The sequence below is a fragment of the Arvicola amphibius genome, chromosome 2, assembly GCF_903992535.2.
Source record: "Arvicola amphibius chromosome 2, mArvAmp1.2, whole genome shotgun sequence".
NCBI lineage: Eukaryota > Metazoa > Chordata > Mammalia > Rodentia > Cricetidae > Arvicola > Arvicola amphibius.
In genome coordinates, this window is record NC_052048.2 from 122,690,603 (window position 1) to 122,707,887 (window position 17,285).

The following is a 17,285-nucleotide window of genomic DNA, read 5'->3' on the forward strand; positions in this document are numbered from 1 at the left end:
AGAAAAACAATTCAAGGCAAACAAAAGGATGTACCCCTACTCTGAATGGGATTTCTCTTCAGAACATTCCGGGCACAGGGAGTGGGTTTTAAACACACACTTTCAGTTTTTAAGGCTTAGACTCACGTGAAGAACCAGTGGAAGAAGAGGACACTTGGAATCAAGTTTCTGAAAAGCTGGTTCCCAGAATTAATTGTTATCAAAAGTTGGTCACTGTCTTGGTTTTTAAAACTCACACCCAGCTTATAGGGCTTGAACTGAAGGCCATGATCCCAATTTAAAACACACACACACACACACACACACACGCACACACACACACACACACACATACACACACACCTCTTTTAATTACATTTTCATTGGAAAAATCCATTTTTACCAGATACCACCAAAAAATGTTCATTAAAACTCCAAACAATGTTGTCTTCATACCCATGGTTAGCCTCGTTTATGAGCAAAACAGGTAAATACAGAGTGACTCTGACCAGACAGTTCTACCACCAAATAATTCCTCCACTGTACAGTTGCTCCATTGTTGGAGATGGGTTCATTTGAGTGAGTACCATTTAAACATGGAGTCCCCTGCAATGATATAAGGAGTAACATCTGAGAGTCATCAACAATGGGGTGTGAGCATGCCTGTCAGATGCCAAGTGTAGGAATGTGTAGGTCCCTGGCAACCGGAGCGAGTCTGGTGGGAGGAAGAGACTAGGACTAGAAGAAGCAATGAGGTCATTTAATGCATCTTTTTGCCTGGGACCAAAAAAGACCAGGAAGCAAAGAGTGAGGAGATGAGAGAGGTGCCTGTCACTAAATATGGCTTTCGCCAAAGGAGATTATAGAAGTTATTGTTAGCTGGTCTCCCTCCCTGGTGCTGGAGAAGTAAGTGCAGCTCTTGTGATTAAATCTAATTTCAAATCAAATTAGGATTAACAGGAGCTTCCCATGAGTGACAGTATTCCCCTCCCACGACAGTCTCGAGCCTTCAAGGCATTATGTCTTTGACGCCAAAGGTCGATGTTTCTAAGTCACTATCTGAGGACTCTGCCCTGCCCACCTGAGCAACAGCAGCTGAGCGAGGGGATTCTTTTGGTTTGGTTTTGGTTTTGTTTGTTTTGTCTTATAAGACTAGCCATTAGGAATGCCCCATAGACACATGGAATTTGGAAAAATCTAAAACCACACTAAAAAGTAAATATTGGTGTTTTCACAGCAGTAATGTCCAGTCATACTTTTTTCTTAAAGAAAAAAGGGGTATTGTTAAAAGTAGAAGAAAACCATGCTTGCCTGTGCACCTTTACCCCTCACTGCATGGAAACGGAATTGGGATGGGATCAGAAACGAGAAGCAAGCATTTATGGTGCTCTGGCAGCAGCTCTTTCACCATAAATGGCAAGAAGAAAGAATAGATGAACACAGTGTTAGATAGTAGATTAACATCCAAATAAAATTCTCTCCTCACAGTTTGACCATAGCCCCCGTGACCAAATAAAGCAGCGTAGTGAAGCGGTGTTCTACAGTAACCCCACCACATTTCCAGGGACCGGGATGCTGAGTTTTATTGTTATGAAAAACACAACTGGCTCTCTAGACTCCATAAAGACACTAGATGTCCATCAGCTGCCTCGGGTGAATGAGAGGAACCCTAACAAGTGTTTGATAGTAGAGCACAGACAAGACTTCTGAGAGTGAGAAGCTGAGAGAAGCAAGACCTTCCCACAGGAGCCTCCACCCCTAGAAAATTCTAACCAGAGGTTAACAAAGCATCCCCAGTGAAATGGCTTCCAAGGGGAGAAGATTATCTTTCTAACCAGTCAGGAAGTAGAAACACATAGGTGGTCTCCCGACTTCCTACCCTTGAGCATCACTGGTTTTGCCTTTCAAGGGACAATCCTGAGCTTCCCTGCTCAGTCCTGCCCTTCAAACCCCAGGTAATGACAGTTCACAGTGCCATCAAAGGCTGTGATCTGGATAGGATATACACCTCTGAATCTATCTTTCCAACAAGAGTTCTTTGTAGTGTGACTCCACTGTTAAAATATTTTAATGAATAATAAACAGCTTTGGTAGTCATTAGATTGCCAAAGACATGAAGTCCTCATTTCTGTAACCTGAGAATGAGGATTGACTTTGGGGAAGGGGGGTGGCTGGAGAAGACTTGAGAGGTGCAATGGAGGATTTTGAGATAGAGTTCCCCTGGATTGCCCAAACGGACCCTAACTGCAATCCCAATGGTCTGTGTAGCAGAAAAGTGAAGGGGAAATCGTTCTGTAGAAGAGGAGGAGACAATGTGACCATAGGGACAGAGACTAGAAATGCATCCACAAGTCAAGGAATGCTAACAGCTACCAAGAGATAGAAACATGTTTTCCTAGATCCCCAAAGAGTTGCTCTCCGGCTGACAACTCCAATCTAGCCCCACAGAACTGGAAGTATATAAGATGAAGAATGTCCAGCTGGCTGTTTGGAGTGAGGGCTTAAAAGTTTCAATTAAGGTTGAATAAGTTTACAAAGATGGAACCCTAATTGAATGGGACGTATGTCCTAAGGTAGACAAGAAGAGCCTACACTCTTACACACACGTGCATGCACGCACATGCGCTCGCGCGTGCACACACATAGAGGGGGGAGAGGGAGGGAGGGAGAGAGGGGTTATGCAGGGATACAACAAGCAGGCAGACATCGGCAAGCTAAAGAAACCGTAACCTCAGGATACACCAACCCTTCTGGTACCTTGGTCTTGAACTTCCAGCATCCAGAACTGTGAGAAAATACTTCTATGTTTAAACCACCTAGTCTGTAGCATTTCATTATGGGAGCTCTGGCTATCTAAACTGGAACGTTAACAAAAGAGACTCTCTTGAAATGTTAGGTTCTTTAAGGGGATAGGGCCAGCAAGACCCTCACATTGCCCTCCCCGCCCCCATCTTGGTCTGCACGGTAAGGAAGGTTCCCACAGCCACTCTGGCAGCAGTTAGGACAGGCAGGGCCTCCTAAGCAGAGGCAAAGCCTAGCTCTGCAGTGACTGCTACAAGTGCAGAGAAAGCTGTAAACTCGCGCCACATGTCGGGACAGGGTAATAGAGCGAGCGTCTAATCAGACGCAGGAGGGACACTCAAGCCCATAGGCAGAGCTCAGCCTCCTGCAGGAGGGCATTGCACAAGCAGTGAGGAGAGTTAGGGGTGATGTGCTGTTGCCAGGGAGACCATCTTCTCAGCACTCTTCCTCAGTGCTCCTTCCCACACAGGCAGCAGGCAAGTTAAAGAGGCCTTTCAGGATGCAGAGGGCAAATCAAAGATAGGGCCAGAGCGTTCCCCAGAGGGCTGTTAAATACCATTCAGGACACCAACTGGCAAAGGAAGTCAATGTGTTGGAATGGACAAAGCTTCCCACATCAGTCTTACACACACACACACACACACACACACACACACAGAGAGAGAGAGAGAGAGAGAGAGAGAGAGAGAGAGAGAGAGAGAGAGAGAGAGAGAGAGAGAGAGAGAGAGAGAGATATTATAGAAATACTGTAAGGAAAAGAATGGGCTGTGGGCTGCCATGGCAACCAAACTCTGGTTACCTACATAGGCATGGAAGGCTCCATTCCTTGGTTCCCTTGTAGATATTGGACTCCCAACACTGGCAACTGGAAGATCCACTCCAGACTGCCTCAACTCACTGCCTCCTGGCTCCTTAGAGGACTCAGGGTCCTGGCTACTCCAGTGTGGCACAAGCTGGTAAAGGAGAAAGTGAGGCCTTAAAGGAGACGACGAATGCCACACCAGGTGGGGTGTGACTGCCCAGGCAGTAGCAGGGACACAGCAAATCCTTTACCTGTAAGAGAGGTGCAGACAAGGAGGGAGACAGAGGACCTCAGGAGCTCTGGAAATAAAGAGACCTAAAAAGACCAGAACTCAGTCCAAAGCGTATGCCTGAGCCAAACGACTGGCATGGCCCACAAGTGACACTGATGGTGGCTTCTGTGGGAACACACATCCTGGTCTACCTTCCTCCACCTGCCCTGACTCACTGTGCCTCCATGGCCATCCTCACAGCGGTGTAGAAACCACAACAGGCACCAACAGAAGGTGTTTGGGATAAAGCCACAGTGGCAGCAACATGGTCCTCCCCAGGAGTGTTATTATGAACACCCCGTTAGTAGCAGAGAACAGGAGAGGATTGGGGACTTTAGTTTTGCCTACTGACTCTTTGTAGATTAACCAACACTCTTTAAATTGTCATCAAGTGGGCATTAACCTTTGGGCCACTTGGCATACTGCCAGTTCACCTACAAGAACCATAACAGTAAGTGCCAAGAGTATTTAGCTCAGTGTAGGCCTACATTGTTGCCGCTCACAGTGGAAAAACAAGCAGGATACCACAACAAACAGCATTTAAACCATGTCTCCCCTAGTTTTAGCCACCTCTCAAAGAAGAACTCCAACAGAAACCCATTGCCAGTCAGCGGTTCTGCCAGAATTTTCCTGGAGAGTCCAGAGACAAGAAGGAAAGGCTATGGATATTTATATATTAATATTCTGTTGTAATACACAGTAAGTTTGTACGTCAGCTTGTGCAAAGTCTTAGTTTTAAATCCCATGTATAAGAGCCTTTGATTCCAGTATCGTCCCCTTATAACCACTCTCCCAGCTGTAATCTTCACCAGATCCCCAAGGGAAAAGACGGGCTCGGAACTTTCAAAATGGACATCGGGGCCTTTGTTTTCAACTTGAGACTACACATCGTGCTTCAATCCTACACTGTCCCACTCATGGCAGCTGACCCCACCAAGTTCCAGACTTTTCAGCCTCTGTGTCTCCGTATGAACCTTCCTCTTCTCCTAACACCCTCCATCAAAAGTCCCACACTGGCTGGGTGGTGGTGGCACACGCCTTTAATCCCAGCACTTGGGAGGCAGAGGTAGGCAGATCTTTGTGAGTTCAGACAGCCTGGTTTATAAGAGCTAGTTCCAGGTCAGGCTCCAAAGCTCCAGAGAAGCACTGTCTCGAAAAAAACAACAACAACAAAAAAATCTCACACTGTGTGTTTGAACTCCCAGCAACCAGTTTGGAGCCTATCACTCCTTCCACTGTTTCTATTCACAGGGTCTCCCGCAGTATCAGAGTCCATCCTCCTGATAAAGGGCAGCCGTCTCCCAGGTCAACGTGGAGCTACTGTTCAATAAAAGACAGCGAGATAAATGATGCGTAAGTGGATTAAAAGTAGAAACTAACATTAATGGTCATCAAAGGACCTTTTCTTAATTACTCTGCATGAGTGACATCTCAGGGACCTTAACTGAAGAGGAGAAATCATTTTGGACAAGAATTTATGAGGAAAAGAGAACAAGGAACTATGAGTTTCCCTACTGTGGCAGTTTCAATAAGAATGACCCCCATAGGCTCATAAATTTGAATGCTTGGTCACCAGGAAGTGGCTCTATTTGAAAGGATTAGGAGGTGTGGTCTTACTGGAGAAAGTGTGTCACTAGGGGTGGGCGTTGAGGTTTCAAAAGCCCAAGCCAGGCCCAGAGACTCTCCCTTTCTTCTGTTGCTGTCTGTGGATCTGGATGTAGAACTCTCAGTTACTTCTCCAGCACCATGTCTGCCTACATGCCCCCATGCTTCCTCCCATGCCAATAATGAACTAAACCTCTGAAACTGTAAGCCAGCCTCAGTTAATGCTTCCTTTTGTAAGAGTTGCTGTGGTCATGGTGTCTCTTCCCAGCAATAGAACACTGACTAAGACAGCTACCATATTAAAACAGAGACTAATAGGATTAAAACAGTTTCCAAAAATACACACATACAAATGTTTGCATGGATCTGGGTGGATTTCTATGTTTAAAGATTTTGGTTAATTACCTGATAATAGAAAAGTAGTTCTATAGAAAAGCGTTATTATTTACACAATGCGCTAAAGCCGCTGTAGCAGGCTTTTAAAATGCTTGAAGGACAAGAATGTGACTTGGATCTTGTAGGAGTCCTGAACAAGCCTAAACAAACATTTTTAATCAGCATTAGTGCTCTAAGAACATTTTAATCTGCCACTTAAGACGCGCTAATGTACAAGCTGGCACAAAGGAAACTAAAATCCTGTCGCCTTCACCATCCATTATCCGAATGCATCCAAGTCACTGTGTTTCAGATGCTCCGCCCCGCCCTGCATGAGCACACAAGAGGACAGGAAGTCAGGAGCAAATGATTTTACATCCTGATTGGGATCTGTGGGGCTTTGAATAAGAAATGTACCCTGAAGCAAGCTGTGAATTGAATATAAGCTCTAAGAAAGAAGGCAAGCAACTCTATCTTCTTTTTCTTCTGCTGAGGGTGTGTGTGGACTTCTGTTCATAAGTATCATAGTTCCTAAAACAATGAACAGATTCTACACAGACATGCCTATATGTTAAAGTGTTCATCAGCTTATGGATGTAGAGCGTGTGTGTCTGTGTGTGTGTGCACGTGCATGAGTCAAATGCTTGCCGTTTTAGCTTGAGAGTCAGAGCGACCTGATATTGTACACACACACACACACACACGCACACGCACACGCACGCACACACACACACGCGCGTACACACACACGCGCACACGCACGCACGCACACACACACGCGCGTACACACACACGCACACACACGCACGCGCGCGCACACACACACGCACACACACACACACACACGCACACGCACGCGCACACACACACGCGCGTACACACACACGCGCACACGCGCACACGCGCGCGCACACACACGCACACACACGCACGCGCACATACACACACACACACACACACACACACACACACACACACACACACACACACACACTGTTGAATTTGGTCCACAGGTCTCCTTAGTTTCCCAGTTGGTTGGCTGGAGAAACAGTTCAAACAACAACAAAGGACTTTCGCTAGTTACCGGTACTTGTGAACATTCAATAAACATCCACTATTATTATGCTAACAAAATAACTACATTTTAAACTTGCTCATTTAAGGTCCTGGTGTGCTTGCCATTACAAGAAAAAAAAAGTCTCGTTATGTTAGAGCAACTTGAAGGGAAATGGTAAGTGGACGCTCATTCTCATTACTTGAATTCTTCCTCTATCCTGTCAGGTTTTCAAGACTTATTAGAGATACTTTCCCCTGGAACCTGTCACCATGTGAAACATGGGTCAAAAGGAACAGATGATGACAAAATTAAAATGGCACTCGTGTGCCCCAAGAATAGGTACAGAAAAGGAGCCGCTGTCTCTTGCTGCAGGTTCACAATGTGTTTTAAACGCAACGCACCCTTCATATTCCCTTCTCCGGGTCCACAAAGCAGCGGGAATTTCAGAGGTGGCCAGTCAGTGTTTCAAACCTGCATTAGCCTCTCTGTTGCCAAGTCAGCGTCAGTGTCATCCCCTCGGTCCCTTTCATAGTGCTGTGTCTGAAACCCACACTCCTTTGGTGAGCAGCAGTCCTTGGGGTTGGAAAATGAGCTCCTCCCTCAATCTAGGACCGTGATCGAAAGCAGCAACCATCCACACCAACTGGTTATTGGGGACTGGAAGGTGGGGGTGATGCTTCTGTTAATCTTAGGTCCAACTGTCCAGTAGATGTTTGTCAGACAGATTGGAACCTGTAAGTACAGGACAACAGAAACCAAGGATGGGGGAAAAAACAGGCTTCTGATGATCCAGTTCTCTCTCTAACCATCTTGTAGGTCCAGCCTCTTCCCTGTCATCCTGAGGTTTGGTACGAGAGGCAAGGAATTCTCCTTCTGCCTAAGCAAGTTTCGGTTGATCTTGGGCCGTGACATTACCCAGAGGGATGTGAATTCCTGCACTCGACTTAGCTCGTCCTCATATGTCACTCCAGAAGGCTATGGCTTTGTGAAAGCTGAGAAGCTCACTGAAGGACAAGAGAGCTCAGCTGAAAAGGGCAGACTTTGACCTCTCCAGAAGACCAGGGAGAACCAACTGAATCAAGAAGAGAATCCATGATCACATGCAGTTTTTACCTTTGCCTTTCATGATGAATACAAGCAGGAGCGCCGTGCCTAAGAAGGAAAAGAGGGGTGATCCCAACTACTTTCAAGGTTAAGGAATTACGGGTCTCTTGTAGCAAGTGGCCAGCCCTGAAACGTAGGCAGCAGAGCATACTTTTGGAAAAAACTTTGTAAAAAAGAAATAGCAGAATCCACTGAGTTTCTTAATTGTATTTCTTTCTTGGATTTTAGGGAATCATAATATGGTCAGTTGGGAAGTAGAGAGAAGGTATGGCTCACGTTTGGTACGATGCTTGTGGCACAGATTAGACTACGAAATATCCTTACGGGTGAGAAGAGTCAATTATCCCATCTATTTCTATGTGCTATTTAGTATCATATCAGGTGGGAAGGAATGAAGGATGAGCAAGACTGCTTGGGGCCAGAGATCCTTGTTCGAGTTCTGCATCATTCTTTAAATTTCAAATGGCTTACTTAAGTTCAAGAATCGGTTTCTTTTTGCATAAAATCAAGTGATAAGACTGCCTGTCTCAACTAGGAGAGTAGACACAAAGACAAGATGTAAAATTATTCTCTTATACCAAACAACTATCGTTCAAGGGTATCAACCACTTAACACATTAGTGTGGCCTAACCAATCGACTGATTCTCCTGGGACTCACCCTGAGAAAATGAATATTGTAAAGAAGTAGAGGAAGAAAGTTTCAGGGAAGTGGTGTATAGAAAAAGGGAGGAAGAGCTTGATGGTCTTCCAGCGTATTAATTAGCACGTGAATACAAAACAGTCCTCCGGTGATTTTTTATTTTACATGGCTGCTCCCCAGCTGGAGGTACTCTTTCTGGAGGCTGTGGGATTGTTTTTAGGCGGCAGGACCTGGCTGGCTGAAGCAGTCACAAGCAGTAGTTCTTTGGAGATTATACCCGGACCCCTGTTGCAGGCCTTACCGTCTGCTGCCTTATTCTGCTATAACACAAAACAACTGACCACCATGTTTTCTCCCACCATGGTGTGAGCGTCCTGCACCATCAAGGATGGAATTTCTGAAAGTAGAAGCCAAAATTTCCTCCTTCAGTTGTCTCTCATGGGTATTATGGTGACACAAAAATAACGAATAGGAAAAGGATGAGAGATAGGTGTGGTGGCGCACGCCTTTGTTCCTGGCGCTTGGCAGGCAGAGGCAGGTGGATCTCTCGAGTCTTAGGCCAGGCTGGTCTGTATAGTGAGATCCAGCACAGTTAGAGCTATGCAGAGAAACTGTGTCTCAAGAAGGAAGAGGAGGATGAGGAAGAGGAGTGGGAAGGAAGAAGAAGGATGAGGAGAAGGAGGGAAGTTGAGCAGTTAAGGAGTTAAGGGGATGCTGGTAATCTTGATTGCCAGCTTGACAGGATTTAGGACCACGATGGAAGCAAGTCCCTAGGCACATTTGCAAAGGATTATCTAGAGTACATTAACTAGGTAGGAAGATCTACTTTAAACGTGAGTGGTACCATTCCATGGGTAGGGTCTGGTTTTAATAAACGGGAAGAAGAGAGCTAAGTAGGACATTGACTGTTCTCTGACTCCTGACTGTAGAAGAAATGTGAGCAGCTGCCTTAAGCTCCTGCTGCCACGAACCCCATCAACGTGGAAGTCAAACTCTAGGCCAAAATACACTTTCCCTTCCCTGGGTTGCCTTCATTGAGTATTTTATTCAAACATCAAGTAACTGATATAAGATGTAAGGCAAACTGGGCCTAATAGCACAGGCCTGTAATACAGCTATTCCAAAGACTAAGGCAGGAAGGTCATGAGTTTGAGAACAACCTGGGCTACTGAATGAGTTCAAGGCTAACTCAGGCAATTTAATAGGACCCTGTTTGGGGGGCACCAACTCTAGGTGGACTTTTCTGTCCCACAAACCAGTTACAAATAACCTCTCAGAAACTTATTATCAATTATAATATGCTCACCCAATAGCTCAGGCTTGTTACTAGCTAACTCTTACAACCTAAATTAACCCATTTATATTAATCTACATTCTACCACATGGTGTTGCCTCTCTTTCATATTGCACCTCCTGTTTCCTCTGTATGTCTCGCTGGTTACTCCTCTGACTTGCCCTTCTTCTTCCCAGAGTTTTTAGTCTGGATTTCCTATCTTACCTTATCCTGTCCAGCTGTTGGCCAGTCAGCTTCTTTATTAAACCAATCACAGTGTAATTTACACAGTGTACAGAAGGATTATTCCACAGCAGCCTATCTTTAAAGCTTAAAAAAATCCTAGGCAGAAAAAAAGCTAAGAGATAGTGGACTTGCCCAGCATTCATGAATCTCTGGGTTCAGCCCTCCAATCTCACACAGATTTTTTTTTTAAAAGTGTGAAACAAAGGGTGTGTGCATGCATGTATGTGTGTGTGTGTGTGTGTGTGCTATTTGTAATGAAAAGGTCTGAAAACAAGAACAAGAAGAAAAAGGAGGTCAGAGGTCATTGAAGAACCATTTCATGGTTTTCTAAATATCAACTCTAAAACCAAAATTCCTGGCTCATGACAAAGTCTTTTACCCCCATGCTTTTCCCTTCACCCAGAAGAAGGTAAGCATCCCTGTCAGACAGCCTTACTGCGTCCGCAGCAGGAGGTGAGCAGAGAGCACAGGGTCCTATCTGTCTAAGGCTCATCACTCCACAGCCGCATCTGACCCGGAAAGTCACAAGGCACAATCAGCACCAGCTGCGGTTTGCCAAGCTTCAGTTTCCTGAGACACATCATTGTTATATCTACCCTCCAGGAAGCGTCTTTGAAATGCCAAGAAACAGAGAGCAGACATATAACTTCATAAAAACTAACAAGTGTCTGGTCGTCGCAGCAGCTTGCTTGTTCAGCTGCAGAAGGGTCTGCAGCATCTTCTTCATGCACGCTCGTGCCAACCCTAACACTGGGGGGAATGCTCTCCTGAAGGGCTAGTGGGAACCCAACCCCACCAGGGATTCCTTCCAAAAGCGATTGCAAATGCCTTTCCCCTCAAGACTCCTTGGTCCTACCACATCTATCTTGCTAATAATCTCTGTCAGAGGCTGTGAATTTGAAACTTCAAAACTGTGTTTTCCAGAATCTTCCAAGTTGTAACTGCCTATTAATTACCTCTACTTTGTCAGCTGGCCTCACAGGCAGAGCCTGACTGTTTAGTCTGCAGTTTGTATCATCAGTCTCCTGCTCCGTAATTACCCTCCAGAATTACGGCTGCTCTGAAGGCACCACCGCAAAGTCTGAGGCTTTCATGCTTTACAATAGCGCATTATCAGGTCTGCATTCGCAAGGCCTCGCTTGGGGGCTGGTATGGCTCCTTACAATGCAGATCGCTTGAACAAGTTCCCCCACCTGACACCTACTTTCTCAGACTCTTGGGTGGGGAGCCAGGTGAGTCTGGGAGCAGAGGCAGGTAAAGAAAAGCCCTCTGTGTTTGCCTTGTGTGCAGGGAAGGAATTCCCACACATCCTGGGGCAAGAGGAAAGCAGGCCATTTTCTGAGCTAGCTCAGCAATGAGTTTGGCAGGGTTGCCCGCCAGACCTCACACGCTCACGTGACTTGTCCACCTTCAGGTTAGCTTATCAGTGGAGTCAGGAAAGATGGGCCTACTTAAAAGGACTGGACTTCTGGCTTCAGAAGAAAATCCAGCAGGGAGAGGGACCAGAGATAGTCTTCCAAAAAATCAGTAAGATGGTGGAACTGTGCGTAATGGTGCTTGCCTCTAAGTCTCACGGTCTGAGTTCCATTCCTGGGATGTCTATGGTAGAAGGACAGAACTGAATCCACAGAGTTGTCCTCTGGTCTCATGTATGCCATGGCATGCGTGTGAGACACCACACACGCACACACACACACACACACACACACACACACACACACACCTCACATGTACACACACAGGCTCTGGAGAAATGGGGGATTTGGAGATGACCTTCTTAATAGAACAAGTTCACAGAACATGGTTCACAGAGAAGCTGCTGCTCCCCAAATCTAGGCTCCTGTGATATCTCCAATTGTCCGTCACCCCAAACTTCATTTCAGTCAGATTGGCTTGCTGGTCTTGGTCCTGCACACAGGACCTCTGTAATTCCACTCCTGCCTCCTGCCTGCCTGGAATCTCTTCCCACACTCAGATCTATCTCCTTCAGAAATCTTCCCTCTCCAGCATAGAGATCCACCACCTCATCTCCACCACCTTTCAGACAACCCCAGATCCTCCATTTATAAACTAACCACTAAGTTAATGGTCTTTCTTGCTTTTCTCCTCCTGCCATCTTGATGCCGTCAGTTTTCTATGGCTGCTCAACCTGGCCCTGCTGATTTTCCTTTTTCAGTGCTAAGGATCAAAACCTGGTCCTTGCATTGCCAGACATATATAAGTTTCTCGAAGGTGGAATCTTATTAAACTTTCTTCATGTCCCACGACATCAGCCATATCAATTACTGCCTTCCTCAGCACACTGGCTGTGTCGTACCCAGCGGCGCCAGAGTAAGAAGCAGCCAATGATGACGACGATGCAAGGCCCTTTCGCGCGAACACTTAGCTCACTTACTAATTGGTACTAGGCAACTTCAGGCATTCACTCATTTTCTTATTCCTTCACACCAGCTATATGCCTACTTCTAGAATGTATATGCTAAACACTTCTCTTTTCCTAGGCCGAGCCAATTTGTTCTCTGCTCCTTGAAACAGAGAATTAGTCACGCTTACTGAAGAACTGAGAGCACATTCTGAGGAAATATTGGTGCGTGACATTGCTTCTCATTCCAAATCTGCACACCCACTGAATTTGTAAATATTTACTGTAACTTATGGTGAAAAATATTGGCTTCCTGAGCTATACTGCTGCCAAAATGTCTCCTTCCCACAAGTCTGCCCAGAGTGCTTGCCTGTGGCTGGCAAACACATTCTGTCTTAAGTTCACCTCCTCACAGAGATGAAGCTGCAAACGGAGAGAAGGGGACGGAAAGTGGGAGAGCGGGAAAAGTGGGGGAGAAGAGGGAGGAAGGAAGGGAAATGGACAGGAGAATATATTCCAAAAATAAAAATAGACAACATAGTTAGCAACAAAAGTAGAGCCTGACAGTGTCTCGCGTAGCACAGGCTGCCCTATAGACTGCTGTGTAGCTAAGGATGGCCTTGAACAACCTGTTCTTCCTCTTCTACCTCCTGAGTACACAGAATCAATCCGGGCATTCACCAAACCACTTGGTTTATATGGTACTAGGGCTCAAACCTAAGGGGTTTTATATAAGCTAAGCAAGCACTCTGCCGAATGAGCTACGTTCCCAGACCCCCAAAATATGAATTATTCTAATGCTATCAGAAGCCTACCTTCTGGGCTAGAGAAAACAGAATCCTAACAAGTGCAAAGGTTCCGTAACAGCCTGGGCAAGGATGACTCATCCATAGAGCTGGCGGCTGCCCCAGCTCACACAGGCTCCATTCTGTTTAAGAGTGAGAAACACTCACCACCCCCACCACGACTGGGGGCCACATGAAAGTCTCTTGCACAGAGTCTCAGGACCTCGCCAGAACAACTGTAGCAGAAACAGAATTCTCACCAAGGTCACACAACTCAAAGACCAGTTGTTGACATCTCAGTCCCATGTCCTACTAGGCTCCCTCCCATCTCTTCCCCACCCTGTTTTCTGACTCCTGAGGCCATGTGAGCACAGTTTCCACGTTGGATAGGCCTGCTATTGGAACTTGGTACTGTTTTCAGGTTCATGAAGAAATCTGCTTATAAAAAAGCAAAGTAAACAGCACCCCCTTTAACCAAAGATGCTGTAGAGCACAGCCTCCTTGTCACCTGACCACAGTCAGTCACGTGCTCTGGTTCTCAGCCTGGTGGAGTCTGGGCTGCTAGCACTAAGGTCTTAGCTAAGAAGGAATTGAGGGGCCTTTTCCATGACGCCCTGACCCTTGCAGGGAGACTTTTCTATACCAACTTAAATTACCCCTGTTAAGTGGGGCTGTAGGCCATGGGCAGACATTTGAGGTCTTAAATCTTTCTGCGGATCAGATGGTGCCAATTGATGAGTCTGTGCCTCCACTAAGCCTCAGTAAGGTCCAAGCCAGATGAACTCGGAGTGAAATGAGGAGAGAGGACGGTGCCAGAGGGAGTTTAGAGGTGAAAGATTTCCTCCGGGCACTTGCTTCTTTAGTCCCATTGTGTCCATGTCTCTAATTCACTCACTAAACACATCCCCCTTTCTTACCCTCTCCATTAGAACTCCACCTTGCTACACACTTGTCTGGCACTTTCTTATTGTGGGCTACCTGTTTACTTCTTGAGGACCTCATTCTTCTGTCTTCCTTATTTATTATTGTGGGTGCGCACGTGCACACATGCATAACACACAGGAAGGAGTCAGATGACCCAGATGACCATTCATGAAGGTTCTCCCCTTTGGGGTGGGTTCTGGGAACCAAGCTCAGTTTGTCAGGCTTGCAAAGGGAGAACCTTCATCTTCTGAACCAGCTCACCATTTCTCACCTTCCCCTTTACAGTAGAATAAAAGAACCAGAACCTTGTAAGCAATGGGCTCCTCTCCATCAAAAGGGGTGAGGGCTCCTGAGGTGACTGAGAGACTCACTCCTTTCTTCCTACGTAGTCCTCTGCTTTTCTCTCTCAGACAGTCCTGAGCAGGTGGACAGAAGAAATTTGAAGGGTTCAGTGCAAAGGGAAAATGTAGGGTGGGAGACTCCATATATATATATATATATATATATATATATATCTCCAGAAAATGACCATAGAACGGTTGTTCTCAGTGAGTGGAGACTCCTTTCGGAATTTCATATCAGATAGCCTACATATCAGATATTTGTATTACAATTTATAACAGTAGCAAAATTACAGTTAATGAAGTGACAACAAAAATAATTTCATGGTTGAGGGTCCCCACAACATGAGGAACTGTATTAAAAGGTCCCAGCATTGGTATGATCAAGAACCACTGCCGTAGGACATCCAGTCCTCCTGAGCACAGGTCCTAGTGACTAGGGAGACACCATACCCATGCAACTGGCTTCAGCGCGAAAGCCACAGGGCGTACAGCCTTTTGTGTGGGGTTACCATGAGGCACAGCAACATGAGTGCATCAATGCTGCTTTGTGGAGACAATGCGACGTATTGCTTGTGAGACGCTGTTGACAGGAATGCTGATTCCGAACCAAAGCCTGCTACTACGCAGACAGTCCTCAGAGGCAAGGTATCTACTCACAGACTTTTAATCTGAGGAGGCGGTGGATGGTGTCACTGAAAAAACATTGCCTTAACCAACCCAACCAGTGCCAGCAATGGGAGCGAAACCAAATCTTCCCTCTTCCATCCAGTAAATGAAATCTGGACAATTGGAAAGTATGGGTTCTATTAAAAGAAGTGATTCTTGAACTTCTAGGTTTGTATGGGCCAATGAAATTTCCTAGAAATTCAGAGGATGAACATGAAATCGACACATTTGAAACATCTGAAACACATTAATTCCTTAAAAGGAATATTTCTGATAAAAAATAATGGAGGCTTTTCTGTGAAGTGGATTTGCCATTATGAACAAGCTTTATGCCAGCACAGCTTTTCGTCATTTAAGGCAGAGCTAAAAACCCTTTTCCTGTCAACGTGGATGGCAGGCTGCTATAGATACGGGGCCAGCAGCTAGAGAAAAGTGTGAAGTCCTTTTGTTTTAACTTGGGTGGTTTCTTTAGGCCCATGGCCCATTCTTTCCTTTGGAGGAAGAACCCCTTTTACTATTGCAATCTAGATGTAAGCTCCCTGCCTCTCTGCTCCCAGCTCTACCCAAATGTCTGTAGACCCTCAGATGCCCTCATGTTATCAGAGTACCTGTGCCTTGGGACTGTAAGTATCTCTGGCTCAAGTCTATTCATTAGCTCCCTTACAACAACAAAACTCTGTTCATCTGGACACACAGTCAACTTCACCCATGTGTGTCGAGTAGGCATGAGGTCTTCCTCAGTCATTCCAATTCTCTTTTTCTTGAAACCTCCTCCCCCTAGAACCATAGATTAACCCCCTTCCTCATAGGAATAGCTGTCTTCCAATCATATGTCTTCAGTGTTTAAAATATACCACTATGAGACCTTCCTAAAGAATTCTGGTAGATTTAACATTTTCTTCATTCATTACTTACCATTCACACACCTATTGAAACTTTTCTTGGTTCCTCTCTTTTTCTGTAATCCTGTGTTCATTTGAATTTATGTATTGTGAAGTGTAGGCAGAGACTGCTCATTCATTTCCTGGCTGCCCAGACCCAAATAATAACAAAGAAACTATATTAATTACAAAACTGTTTGGCCATAGCTCAGACGTATTTTTAGCTAACTCTTACATTGTAAATTAACCCATAATTCTTTTCTGTGTCAGCCATGTGGCTTGGTACCTTCTATCAGTGAGGCATTCTCATCCTGCTTCCTCTGCATCTAGGTGATGACTGCAGACTGAGCCATTCCTCTTCCCAGAATTCTCCTGTTCTTATCGCTCCGCCTATACTTCCTGCCTGGTTACTGGCCAATCAGCCTTTTATTAAACCAATACAATTGACAAATCTTTGCAGGGTCCCATAGTACTAGTCCAGACCACATCATAAAGTCCCTCCTTAGGTGTTCCGTGCTAGCATTCACATCTGTGTGTCTTGTCCCTCGATTCAGTTGAAACATCTTTGTGTCAAGATAGTAATTCTTAAACTTCTAATTGCTCATCAGCAAGCAAAATTTGAGGCATCTTCTATGCCAGGCTCAGAAGTAGAAATGTCCTAAGAATAATTTTAGTATACCATGAAGGTGCTGTAGCAGAGATGTGAGCAAGTGCATGGGAGACGCACAGAGGGAAAGGTGGAGGATGTCTCAGGAGCTTCAGAGCCACATAGCAGCCAACTCAAGTCACTTATAACATGTGTGACCTTAGGATACTGAAAAAGTCTCCGAGTCAATATCTTGTCTGGTGTCAACAACATTGTAGGACAAGCCTTCTCCACAGAACTGTTGAAAAGAAATCAAAGCATATATTATTGCCATAAATTGTAATTGACAAGATGAATAGTCTAAAATCATTTTAAGTGACTTTTCAACAGAGGAAACAATAATTTCACAGTACATTTCAATGAATAAATACAGATTCATTTTAAGCCACACCAAACATTTTTATTTGTACCAAGTAATTTGATGTGTCCTTAAAGCCATTCGTTCTTTCCTGGCCTGGACTTTATGAACTCAGTTTTGTTCCTAAAACGAATTATGAATTTGCTTGCATGGGAATCACTTGG